Source organism: Falco naumanni, chromosome 6, assembly GCF_017639655.2.
Source record: "Falco naumanni isolate bFalNau1 chromosome 6, bFalNau1.pat, whole genome shotgun sequence".
Classification (NCBI taxonomy): Eukaryota; Metazoa; Chordata; class Aves; order Falconiformes; family Falconidae; genus Falco; species Falco naumanni.
In genome coordinates, this window is record NC_054059.1 from 51,839,345 (window position 1) to 51,851,756 (window position 12,412).

General features: G+C 42.1%; 1 protein-coding gene across 10 annotated transcripts in view; it reads left to right on the forward strand.

Moving 5' to 3' along the window:
• Positions 1-12,412, forward strand: part of NHSL1 (NHS like 1) — a 187,300-nt gene that overhangs the window by 135,523 nt on the left and 39,365 nt on the right. The window lies entirely within an intron of this gene.

The following is a 12,412-nucleotide window of genomic DNA, read 5'->3' on the forward strand; positions in this document are numbered from 1 at the left end:
TTCACATGTAGAGCACAACAGTCATAGAGACCACCTGTAAAGATATTGAATTATTTTGAAAGGTTTTATATATTCAAGTAAGATACTCCTTTCTATCAAAGCACAACAGTCATAGAGACCACCTGTAAAGATATTGAATTATTTTGAAAGGTTTTATATATTCAAGTAAGATACTCCTTTCTATCAAGGAGTTTTCACCCATCTAATACTAAACGGGTGAAATGCTGGCTAGCTTTTAAGACAATGCAAGGCCAAACCTATTTATTCTGGTACAATTTTAGCAGCAAATTTTTGACACATGGTTCTAGCTAAAAAAATCTAGTGAAAATATCTAACCTGTCTTGAGAGAAATCAAGTATTGTGTTCTCTGCATACCTTGACTAGAAGCAGTGTTGTGTTTGGAGGAATAAGAGATTTTTTCATTACTTCTTTTAACTTTGTATATTATATATTAAAATGTCCTCTGCTTATCACATTGTGGAAGTAGATGCAGCATGTGATGATAAGTGTTGCATGGGAAGATTTTTTGAAGTTTTTTTTACCTATGAACTAGCCTTTTACCCATTTGAAATCAAGGGGAAGTACTGTGCTTTTCCATTATGAAGCTACTTTCAGGTATAAATGGTAGGATCTTGCATTCAAATTTGTTCATAACAGAGGTAAAGCTATTTATCCTTCTTTAGGTGTGCAAGTGCTCAGTTGCCACATGAAGTTCTAAAAAGCCGTATTGTCCAATAATCTGAATTAGAAAATGAAGCATCTAGAAGCTGGAGTTTGTGATGCACTTACATTTTAATCTAATCTTTGATTCCTTTAAGGTGGGATTAAGCTTTTTTTATTAGCTCCACAGATGTATCTTCTAACATTATGCCATTACCATCAACATCTGCTGCTTCAAATACCGTGGGTGTTACGGCTGCTTTCCATCAAATCCAGGGGTTGTGTACTATGAGAAGCCAAGTACCTTAATCCTGATACCCAAATATTGGCCACATCCGCTGAATTGGCTTTATGTAACTTATTATAAAAGATTCCCCCCCCCCCCCCCCCCCTTTTTTTTTTTTTTAAGGTTTTGATTGCATCGGGTAAAACAGGCTCTCCTTTTCCTTGGGGAAGGAGCCAGGTGGAGCACCTTGGAGTGCCTGGTGGGGCAGATGGGGTAACATGTGCCATCCAAGGCACCTGTTTCCTTACCCTGAGGGCAAGCTGCTCAAACTGGCCTTTGCTGAGAGCCTGTCTCAAGTGGCCTCTTCCTCATATTTTCATGATCACTTTAGGGAAGGTGTTTCTAGGCATACAGACATTCAGATAGAAACGAAACATCCTTGAGGAGTCTTGTGTGACTGTTGCCTTCTATGGAGTTGTGAAAATAGGTGATGAAGAAGACAGATGAGAGGGAAGAGCTGAGGCTGTGCATGGAATCAGGATCCTCAGATCAGTCCTATTCCCTTGCACTGTGTGCTCTGCTCTAAGGCTGTTTGACTTGTTTAGTCTCATGTTGCCAGGGTCTACTGAGTGGCTGGACCAGCTCTGAGAGTCTGGTCTGGACAGTAGCAAAGCTACGAGTTTAATGTAGTTCAGCATGGCACTGGTTCTTTTTCTTTTTAAGGCAGACCATTATTTGTGCTAAAGGAGCAAGTGCCACAGTGTTCCGTACTGCCTTTTGCTCCATGATGCCAAGAGGTTGAGTGAGGGTTCACCCAGAGTGAAGAGGGTAGCACCGTAACACAGCCCTGTCCCTGACCTGGTGCACTGACAGATCTAGCTTGTTGCTCTGCAGCACGGTTGTGTTTAAAGGACCATTGTCTGAAGAAATCCCCCGACTACAGTGGTCTTCAGCTGGGAGCACAGATACCACAGCAGTAGTATATAGCAATGATGCAAATATTTAGTAAGAAAAGTAACTTGAGACTCATTTTGCTAGCTGTACTATAATCTAAAAATGACAAGCAATAAGGCATGAAGCGTGAAGGTGGGGAGGAGACACAGCACTGTTGTAGGTGTTGCTTTGCTTAGCTGGTTGGAGTGTGTCCCAAGTGTGCCTGTCTACCTTCTGGATGGGTTTGCAGCATTAGCGGAGCGTTCACAGGTGTAGTAGGTCCAGTGTCCTAAAAGGAAAGCCTAAAGTAATCTGGAATGCACTGGCCTTGGATAGTCTTGCGAACTATGAAGAAGTGAAGGAAGAGGAAAAAATGTTTTATTTTTATATGTTCTCCCTCAAATGTGGGTGTAAGTCAGTTACAGTGATGGGGACCAGAGCAGGGCATGTATAGCCAGATTTCCAAGGGGCAGTTACCTTCCAGTTCCTGCAATTAGCACTGCAGAGCACTTTTGATGTAAAAAAAGAAAAGAGAAAATGGGGGAGGACAGGCTTCACTGTTGCGAGTTGTCACTTGTCCAAGAGTTGGGAAACAGCAGGCATAATGGGAAGGGATGAAATAACCGTGTTAATGTTAAAGGGCAAATAGAGCAAGACTGAAATTATATTAGGCTGTCAGGAGATAGCCAGCTCCTGAAGGGTCTGTGGACACTCTGCACAAAGTTGAAGGTGAGAGGCAATGTCTTGTCACACACTACTGAGTACTGCCTGGGCTGGCTGTCCTTTCCAGTGGTTAACAAGGTGTCAGGTAAGTACTGAGGGAGGTGTAGCTGTAAATAGTGGGGACAGTCCATATGCTGACTCTCATACTCCTTTTCAGACTAAAGCTGTGGAGACTTCCTGCACAACTGCTGTACTTTGTGCCTTCCCCGCCCCCCCAGGGCTGTTGATTCAAGCTATGTGCATAATATGGGGCTCGTTGTTCCAGTGTCTGCGATGATTCATTTATTATCTCATCTTCAGAAGAGCTGGATTTGGCTGACTGTAGCTTCTGTTTAGCTTTGTTGGCCAAATTCAAGGAATGTATTTAAGCAGCAGTGATTGAAACACTTGATTTGTTTTCCAGAAGACATCTGGTTAGCATTGTCAAATAAAACCGGATTTAAGTAGTTACTCATAAAGCCTCTATTATGTCTTGCTGTAAGACCCTCCAGACAGGTATGTGTTTAGCCTTTGTTTTCGCAGTGCATCTGCCAGATCACTGTTCGGATGAGCAATATTAGGGTCAGCCCTACTAGTCAATAATCCTGCTGAGAAGATTATGGACTTAAAATAATCTTATGTTTCATTAAAGAGTTGCAAAATAGGGGGAGAACCACTTCATGTTAACAACAGGTCTGGTTCAGGTTCAGAGAGATGTCAAGATGTGAGCTTCCTACCAACTGGAAACTTTAATGAAGCAGAAGACCATTAAAGTCTAGGGGCAGACCATATGTTCTGGAAAGGTCTTGGAGCTGTAAAATCAAAAAAAAGAAATCAACTCATTTCTCATTATTTTAGTTTTAGTAGTCAAGTTAGTACTAGAGACTCTGCCCATGTATCCTGCCCTTTTTACTGCTTGTGATTTAATTCACAGTACATCTGTTGGTGGTTTTGGCCAAGTTCCTGTACTCCAACTGCCTTTTCTAATAAGGAATTTTAAAAAGCAAATATTCAAATGAAACTAAACAGAATTTGACCGGGAGTCTGCACTGCACATGTTTGAAAGCTGCTCTTGTGCTGAAAAATTGTGTTACTTGGAAGCATTTAGATTCCCTATTTTTAGGTTTAGTTACGTAGAGCAGTGCTTAGTGTAAAAACATACAGGGTGGTTATATGTAGATTGATTACACTGATATCTGTGGTAAGTGAAAGGGTTAAAGGAAGGCAAAAATTTGGTTCAAAATAATACTAATGATATTTTTTTTCTTAAACCAGATTAGTGTGTTTTCTTCGTGTTTTGTGATACAAGTCGGAATCAGTAGGAAGATCTAGTTGACAGATTATCAAACCTCACCCTATTTCAGATCTGTGCCTTTAGTGGAGAAAAGAAATTTAAACTGTTACCATCTGTGGTGTAGTTGTTTCAATGCTAGGTACAGCAACTTCCATCACAAGGAATGTCAGACGTTCAGTTATTTCCCTTTTTGCTTTTCTTCCTCCTTCCTCTCTTAGATTAGGGTGTTATACATGCTTGTTTGCAGCATTTTAGATAGCTTTAACATAAGGTGTCCTAGGAGAAAAAAAGCAATAAAAACTCCCTTCATATTTTTATATTAGCTGTGTTCAGTTGTCTAAATATCCATAAAAATGCTATAGAAAAAGTGGGGAAGCAGGGAGAATGATTTTAATGCCCGCATCAAACATGCAAAAGGAAGCAAATAAACTGTTAAACCTAAGACATCTTGTCACCACTAAATGTAGTCGTGTAACACACTTGCAGAAATGTAAATTAACTCAAGACAAACGGTGTTAATTACTTTGAGCACTCCCTAGTGACAGCTTGTTAACAAATATAATTTGTCATGGCTGTTGCATTTTGGTGCCATTAGAAAGGTTTTTTGTATGGCTAAATCATGCAGATTACCTGGGAAATTGAGGGTGGGATTACATGTTGTTAAAAGCTTCAAGAAGAGAAAGAAAGGAACTATCAGCATGTTTATATTGACTTAACCCTGTTAAAGGTATTTTCACATTGTAGAGTTCCTTTTAGTTTGGATCCTTCTTAAAGGCTTGCATCTGATTTGGACCCTTGGAAAAGTGTAACTGCATAATGTTGCATTTCACGCTCCATACTTGCGCTGCATCAAGTACCTGTATAGCTGAGCCCTGAAGCAGCTTGGAGAAGCTGGTCTGGAAGCGTGAGCTTCCCAGCCTGGCTGGGCATCCAGTAAACCACGTGAGGACACCCTTCCCAACAAGAGAGCGAACACTTACGTGTTGGAGGGAATAGACCTAACAAATACATTTGGTGGCTTTCAGTAGGTCTTCTTTGAAGTATTCATTCAACAGACTTTTCCCATCACAGAGTCCAACAGCCCACAGTTAGCATTACCTTCATCCCATGGAGCCCAAGACACCTTTGTTTCTGGGAAAATTCACACAGCATCTGTCATTAAAAGCTACCTGCGTAGCTGTGCTTGGCTGCTTATTCAGAAGAGGAAGCACGCATAAGTGTCTTGCAAAAGTCTCACAGACCTTTTTTGTTACTCACCAAATAAGAAGGCCTTGCAGTAAATAATTCAGTTTTGCTGGTGGGTTAAAAACTTGCCACTTCCATATGGCACTTGCTTGTGGAAGAAGTGTTGGGTACCAGTGTTCACTGTCTCCAGGCTTGCTTCATGCTTTTCTATATATACTGTTAAAAATAAAGATCTAGAAATAGTGATATAAAATTACATTTTGGGGGAAGAGAGGAGAATAATAGGGAAGGTAGCTAGATTGGCAAGGCTGGTATTAGCCAGGGCATCTAGATCAATCTGTTGAGCAGAAGTTTTTTCAGCTGGGCTGGCATGGTACTGCATCTGTTGAAATTCCTGACCCTTTAAACTAGGAGTCAGAACAAAACAGTGCACTGGATATATCACAGCTGAAGTTCATGAACTTGCTTTGCAGTCAGCATTGGTTACAGTTCAGTTGTTACACAAGTGCATCATTGCTATGGCTTTACAACATATTTTAAAGCTTTGATACAGAGGCACTTTCTGTGATAGTCAAGGTCTGCAGATGATATGGGGATTTATACATTTAAGGGAAATGGGATTTGATCCAAGCTGAATGAATTTTTGGGAAGAATATAAAGTGGTAGAGGCAAGCTGTCTGCCTCATATTTAGATCCAGGGACAAAAATAGATGCGGCGTTGGGATTAAATTTGAGCTGCTTTTTTTGAAGTCATATTTAGCATGAGATATTTGTCAAAAACAAGATTGCCTTTATACAGCTCTGCTTTTATACAGCCTGTTTCATCCACACACAGTGAACTGTGCATTCTTATCCCGTTTACATATGAGCAACTGACTCATAAAGCACAGAGCAAAAGGCAGTAATTTTAGTTAGTTTTACTAACCAAAGAGACCTTTGAACTAGGGCGTTTGTTTTAATTATGGTCCCAGGCATAATCATCCTCAGTAAGCTCTTTATCTTGAGAAGTTACCTCCCTGAAATTCCCTGGTTAACTTCGTAGTCCAGAATTACCCTGGTCTTATCCATGTCTTACTACAGTGCTGCAAGCAGGCAGAGAGGCAGCTGCACCCTTTGAAGAGGTCCCAGTCTGGTACATGCGCTCAGAGCATGTCTCGGTTCGTAACAATACCACCGGTCCCAAACAAAGTGTAACTTGTGACTGTTATGTTTCAGATGGAACCTTTTTGCCTAGCCTTCAGAGCACATTGTTACGAAGGTGGAGATTTAGCCTGTGCTCATCTCATCCTTAAAGAACTTAAATTTGTATCTATGAAAAATACTTTAACTTGCAGCACTTTATTTTAAGCAGCTATTGGATGAAAAGCACATCGTCCTCAGAAAGTAAAGATGTTAAAATCCCTGTTACGTTCTCCTGCCCCTCTTGAGAAGAGATGCCTGCAGCATTGGACCCAGCTTTGGTCATTACTGGTGTGGCAAAGACGAGGGTGTAAGGCACCTCAGGTTCTTCCTCAGTTGGCTTTATCCTGAGGTGCCTCACTATGTGCTCATGTGCTGTAGGCAGAGCATAGATACCCACTTGGACTCTGAATTTAGGAGGCGCATACATGAAATTTAGGTTGTGTCATGTCTCTAGATATAAGTTCTTGACTGGATCTAACCTGAAGTGATTTGCTCGGATGCAGTAATGCTGGGTCAGGTATTCAGGTCTTCTGACACCCACAGCTGTTGGTCTTAGCTGTCTTGGCTCAACTGAAAAAAACAAATTCAAAATATGCATGAAGTAAATAAAAATTATATGCAGTAATTTATCAGCTATGAAATAGAAGGGTTTTTTAAAACAGAAAGCAGTGATAGAGTACATACTTTGATTATTAAAGTGCAATGTGACCTATAAAGTAACGGGTTATTTTAAAAAAATTGCTTCTACAAGACAAATGTATATTGTAATACAGTCTGGTTTTAGGTGAAATTTTGAAAAGCTGCTTGTGGGACAGTGTTTGTAGTTCTGACTTAGGAACATGGTTTGTAGGTATTTACAGAAGTAGGGATTGGCTACAACATTTGAAGACTAAAAAAATCCCAACCGTATCTGACCTCAGGGAGCAGAGCAGTTTTCCAGTGATAGGTACAGTGAATGGATAAATGTGTTTTAATATACTAGTCAGCAGATTTATTTCTGTAGTTGACAGTTTAGCTGACTCTTGCAGTTAATAGTCTCTAGTACCAAGAAAAAAAGGGGGAAGAAAAAATCCCACTCTACAAAATACAAGTTACAACGTGAAAGGCTCTGCCAAGAAGTCACCCTGACTTTAGCTGAGATAATTTTTCAAGCATGCAGATGCAGCTGTCAGCTTGTCACTTGTCCCTTCTTGCTCACAAGTAGACAACAGGGGATGGTGCAAAGGCAAGTGAAGCGTGTGCTGGCTTTCCTCTTTCTTCCTATGCACCAGGGGGGTCCAACTGGCATTTTCTGCCTGGGTTGCAGCAATCGATCTCCAATTCCAAGTGCTGTTCTTGGATACAAGGCAAACTCAGATGTTTCTGGGATGTTATCTTTCTTTCGTTGCTTGACCCATCCAGTGGGATGGCTAGTTATGCCAAACAAGTCAGAGCTATTCAGATGTTTGACTAACCTTGATGCCAGATTTTGAAGTTTATACTTGTGAATATTGTGGTAGCTTAATTCTTTAACCGGTGTCTTTACTGGTTACTAATAAATACTTAGAAACACAGAAAAGTGATTTTTTAAAATATTAAACTCTTTAATATGCTTGCAAGAGTGTGTCTGAGTGCATACGTGTGGATGTGGACAGCTACAGTGCTCAAGGCCCGATTCTGAAACAGTCACATGGGCAGTGTTTACTTATATGAATAAATCTCATTAGGGCTAATTTAGTGAGTGATGGCTGCATGTTCAGGCCTGAGGTGCGGAGGACTGGTTCCAGGGTGGCGGCAGCAAACTGTGGCTCTGCACTGCCCTGTGGCTGCATCTTGGGGACGTGTCGCATGCTCAGATGGGGTCCAGCCCTGAAAACCAGCACCTGGAGCCTTTCTCCCTGCAGCCAAGTCAATATGGGGCGCTTTGACCCTGGCAGGTGAAAAATGACACCTAGTCTTCATTTACAATTAAAAAAATAGTAATAAATTTATGGAAAATTTCTGAAAACAACTGTGAATCTGTCTCCCTCTGACCAGTTCTGCTGCTGGAAGGGTGATGTCTTTTCCTTCATATAAACTTCAAGATACTGCAGCTAGTTTTAGTGGTAGAAAGGTCAAAATGTAACCAAAGTTGGTTAAAGGAGAGGCAGAGCCGATGCATCCGGTCCCGTCTCAGCAAACCCATCCTTCCTTCTGGCGCGAGCAGTGCAGTGTGTAAGTCTGACTAAGCAGACAAGGTAAATGTTAATCCTGGTTTTCCACAGTAATACCATGTCAGACGAATTACTGAGGTGTCAGTGCTGTGCCTTCTGTTCACTCTGGTGATTTGTGGCTCAAATTATCATGTGAGAATATGGTTTCAAGTTGTTGGAAAAGCAGTAAATCGCCTCCGTGTGTGAGGGTTGCTACTGTGCGTTACCAGTGTCTGGGTCAGATGCAAGTTCCTCACATAAAATGAAGAGGAGATCTGGGCTGAGTGGTTTTGAAGGTATTTTTATACACTTGTCTGACTGCCTGTCACAGAGGCCATAAGATTTTACATGGAGAAGTTGGATTATTCACTACAGCACTGAATTCAGTGCCTGTGGCTCAAAATTCTGGTGCAGGAATCGCACTTGGCTCAGTTGAGCCCGCTGTCAGTGTGGTGCTGCTGGTACCTGCCTGTTTCCCTACTGATGTGCTCACCTGCTGTCAGTGAGAAGCACATCCCCAGCACACTTCTGTCTGATGCCAGGTTTTAGCAAACCCTGCGCTAGTGCAATCCCGAGGAGACGTATGAGTGGTTGGGTCTGTGGCAGCAACCCAGACATAATGGTATTGGGCACTGACAGCTTTAATGCATTTTCTTCCATCATGCATCTCCTGAACATCATATCTACCCTGTTCCAGGTAGAATTGTGGAAATTGTTAGAATTCCAGGTAATTGTGGAAATTATGAGGAAAGCTTTAAAAGATTTTTAACCACATTTCCTATACGCTTTTTTCATGCTTAACTAAAACCACCCTGTGAACAGCAAAACTCAACGTCAGGCAAAATTTCCTTCTCTAGGAAGGGTTTAACTTGTACCACATAAGTGGGGATAAATTATATTACAATACAATCTGACTACAGTGATTTGTAAGCAACTTTTATAATACAGAGGAGGATTTGAAATTCAATGTATCACTAGTATTGAAGGAAGAGGAGAAGAACTAACCTATGGTTTTACCGAGCCAGGAAAGCTAGGTAGAAGCAGGGCAGCAGAAAGCAGCAGGCAGCACCCCTGTGCATTCAGCCCCAGAAGCAGTCAGAGGATGAAGGGGAGGTAGTTCCAGCCTTCCTGCCATGGCATTACCCAGTGCAGCCACCGATCACAATTGCCGAAGCATTGGCTCTTACTGGTCCTCCTGGGCTTTGCCCAGTGTTTGTGTAAACAAAATTGGTTATTTGGGGGCACAGTAATATTATTGCACGTTTCAGGTCAGATCCATGCAAGATTATGACTTCGAGCTTGACTGCAGCTTTGAACTGGCAGGTGCATCCTCAGGAACGGGTGTTTGCATCATGCCTGATGCAGTCTCCTGGGGTTTGCCCTGGCAGTTCTTTGGCCAGAAGTATGGAAAAGCTGTGCACAGTTCTGTATGTTGGATAATGTGGGTGATGGCAGCCCTGCCAGTGGGTCCAACCAAGAGCGTGTATGTCCCTACTTCAGCTAGCACCAGCGTGTTGTCACATTCTTAAAACTGAAGGTTTTCAGTAACTGGGACTGGCTGTATCCTTCTGTTATCTAGTCAGCATCAGTACAGACATCTCTAAAATAACATGTGTAACTAAGAACTTTTTCACTTAACTCAGTGTATAGTATAGTATCCTCTCTGAGATTGTGGGAATAGGACAAAGTATTGCTCCTCTGGGAAAAAGAGAACGTCTGGAGTCTTTCCTAGATTAAGTATTTCTAGCTTCTTCATTGGTATTTTTTACATAAGTAAAAACCTTTTATCTGAAAAACACAAGCCTGATTGCTTATAGAAGACCATGTGTACCTTTAATAATAGTGATGAGATGGGGCGTGCCTCCAGCTGGAATAGTTTTTAAACAGAAGCTGCCACCCTTGGTCTGGCAGCGGCAGTAGCTTCAGTTAGATGCAGTGATCGGCCTCATGTTGCGCTTGTGGGCTGCTGCAGTGTGAAAGTGCTGAGGATTGTTGGCCTTGAGTGCCACCCACAGTGTGTGTTTCCTGCTGTGCTGCAAAATGTACAGTGACAGTACATAAATAGGAAAGCTGGTTTGGGGGACAAATCACCTTTTTGTTGGTGTGAGTCAGCTGGCGGTTTGTAGCAATTCTCTTGGCTCCTTCAGCAGTGTTACTGCAATAGCTTCTGATGTTACACGGATCTTGTGTTGTGGACAAATGGAGGTTGTGAGCTTGATAAACTGCCAGGTTTTTATTGTCAATGGACTTGAGATCTGCAGTGTTGACTTCCTTAAGTTTTGGGAGCTCTTCTGGGCTTCATGAAGTGCACTATTCATCATCTTAATCTCCTTGGTTAGGAGAATAAATAAGGTCAAGCAATTAATATCAGGGCGTGCATCTGCTATGGTCCAGAAGGGCCTGTTGCCCTTGGTGCGTGCCATGGTGCCTGATGTCAGAGTTGCAGGAGTGGCCAGCCAGGACCCAGAACCTTATCCCAAGAATGGGAGGAAAAATAACTGCATTCATACGTACCCCTTAGGTTATGTTCGTGTGTTTTTGTGGTGATTAGTGCCTGATCTGAAGGTAAAACTTACAGTGTCTTAAGTTAACAACTTAGCATGTTAACCCACGCTACAAGTTGATGCAAGTCTTTGGCCTGTCTTGTTCTGGCACAGCCAGCTTATCCCTGTTGATTTGTAGCTCAGGCTGACAAAGAGCCCATCAGGGTGCTCACATTTGTGAGTTTTATGTCCTGGATCTGGCTGGATCCAGTGCCAGATTTGGAACAGCAGTGGAAGAATTTGTTTTACTGTGGTTGCTGGCAGTCATTTTTCACCCCCCTCCTGAAGTACAGCAGCTGTTTGCCAGATGCATGCAGTGTCAGCATGCTCACACGTGTGAAACAGGTAAAGAGGGCTATCAACCTGAGATTTCAAAACCTGCCACCACCGCCCTTGGTCCTTGAATTAAGAGAGATATGACAGGTTCATGCCATACTGCTGTTTTTGACGCCATACTGCTGTTTTTGACCCCATACAGAAACGTGTGATAGACCAGGATATACATCTGGCTCTGATGGAAATAGCTAGTTGTCAAACTGTAAGCTTGCATTCTCAGTGTGCGTGTGCAGATACAAGGGAGTTCGCACTGATTAAATCCTTACAGAGCTGTGGTTGCTTTAGGTCAGTTAACCCATCAGCACAGAGTCCTCCAGACCTCAGTCTCAGAAGCATCTGAGTATAACAGAGGAAAAGTCTGCTGGAGTTGCAAACTGTAACTCCACTTAATCGTTTGCCAGGCAAAAGCCTCTCCAAAACCTTGCCCTCAATATAAAGGCTGTATGTTTTCCATTTTATGGGGTATTCAAATGATCAAGATAAGGAGACAGATGATACAGTTGCAGAAGGCTTTTCTTCAGCAAGTGATGATAGAAGTGCTTTGTGTCATGATGATGCCTGTGTATTGTGCAGAACTTTCAGTTCCTTAGACAGAAATGTACCAAATACTTAATTTTCTTTGTGCTTTCCTTATCTTTCAATAGATTCAGATATCTGTGTCTGGAAATGTAAACTTCCATTTTGACTGGCCTGATGAGTTAGGTTGCTGCCTCCTGAACGTTTAATTTTTCCTTATGCTCTGGCGTCTGTTATTCTTTAGCACAATCACACTGAATATCAATTAGGAAGTGGGAAGATGATTGTGGAAAACTTGGGTGAGGGGGATGAGATGCTGACTGGGATTTTGGCCGTTTTGAGTGAGGATGCACGTTTGTGCTGAATTCTTTCTGGACTTTGAAAACTCTCCAGTATTAACATACACAGGGTCTGCAGCAACATGAGATTTTTGAGATCCCCATGATTTGCGTTCCTCTCTCCAAAATTACAATAAATGGTCTCTTCCATGGGCAGGAAGATAGGACAAGTGGTCAGTGCCAAAGTTATTTAGCAGATGGTGCTTGAGTAGTGAGCAACATCATCATTTCAAGGGTAAGGCACATAATGGATGTCTACCGGCCTGGCAAATGAGACCCCTGGTGTTACTCACATGCTTCCGTCTCCCATCCTGCAAGATGCTGCC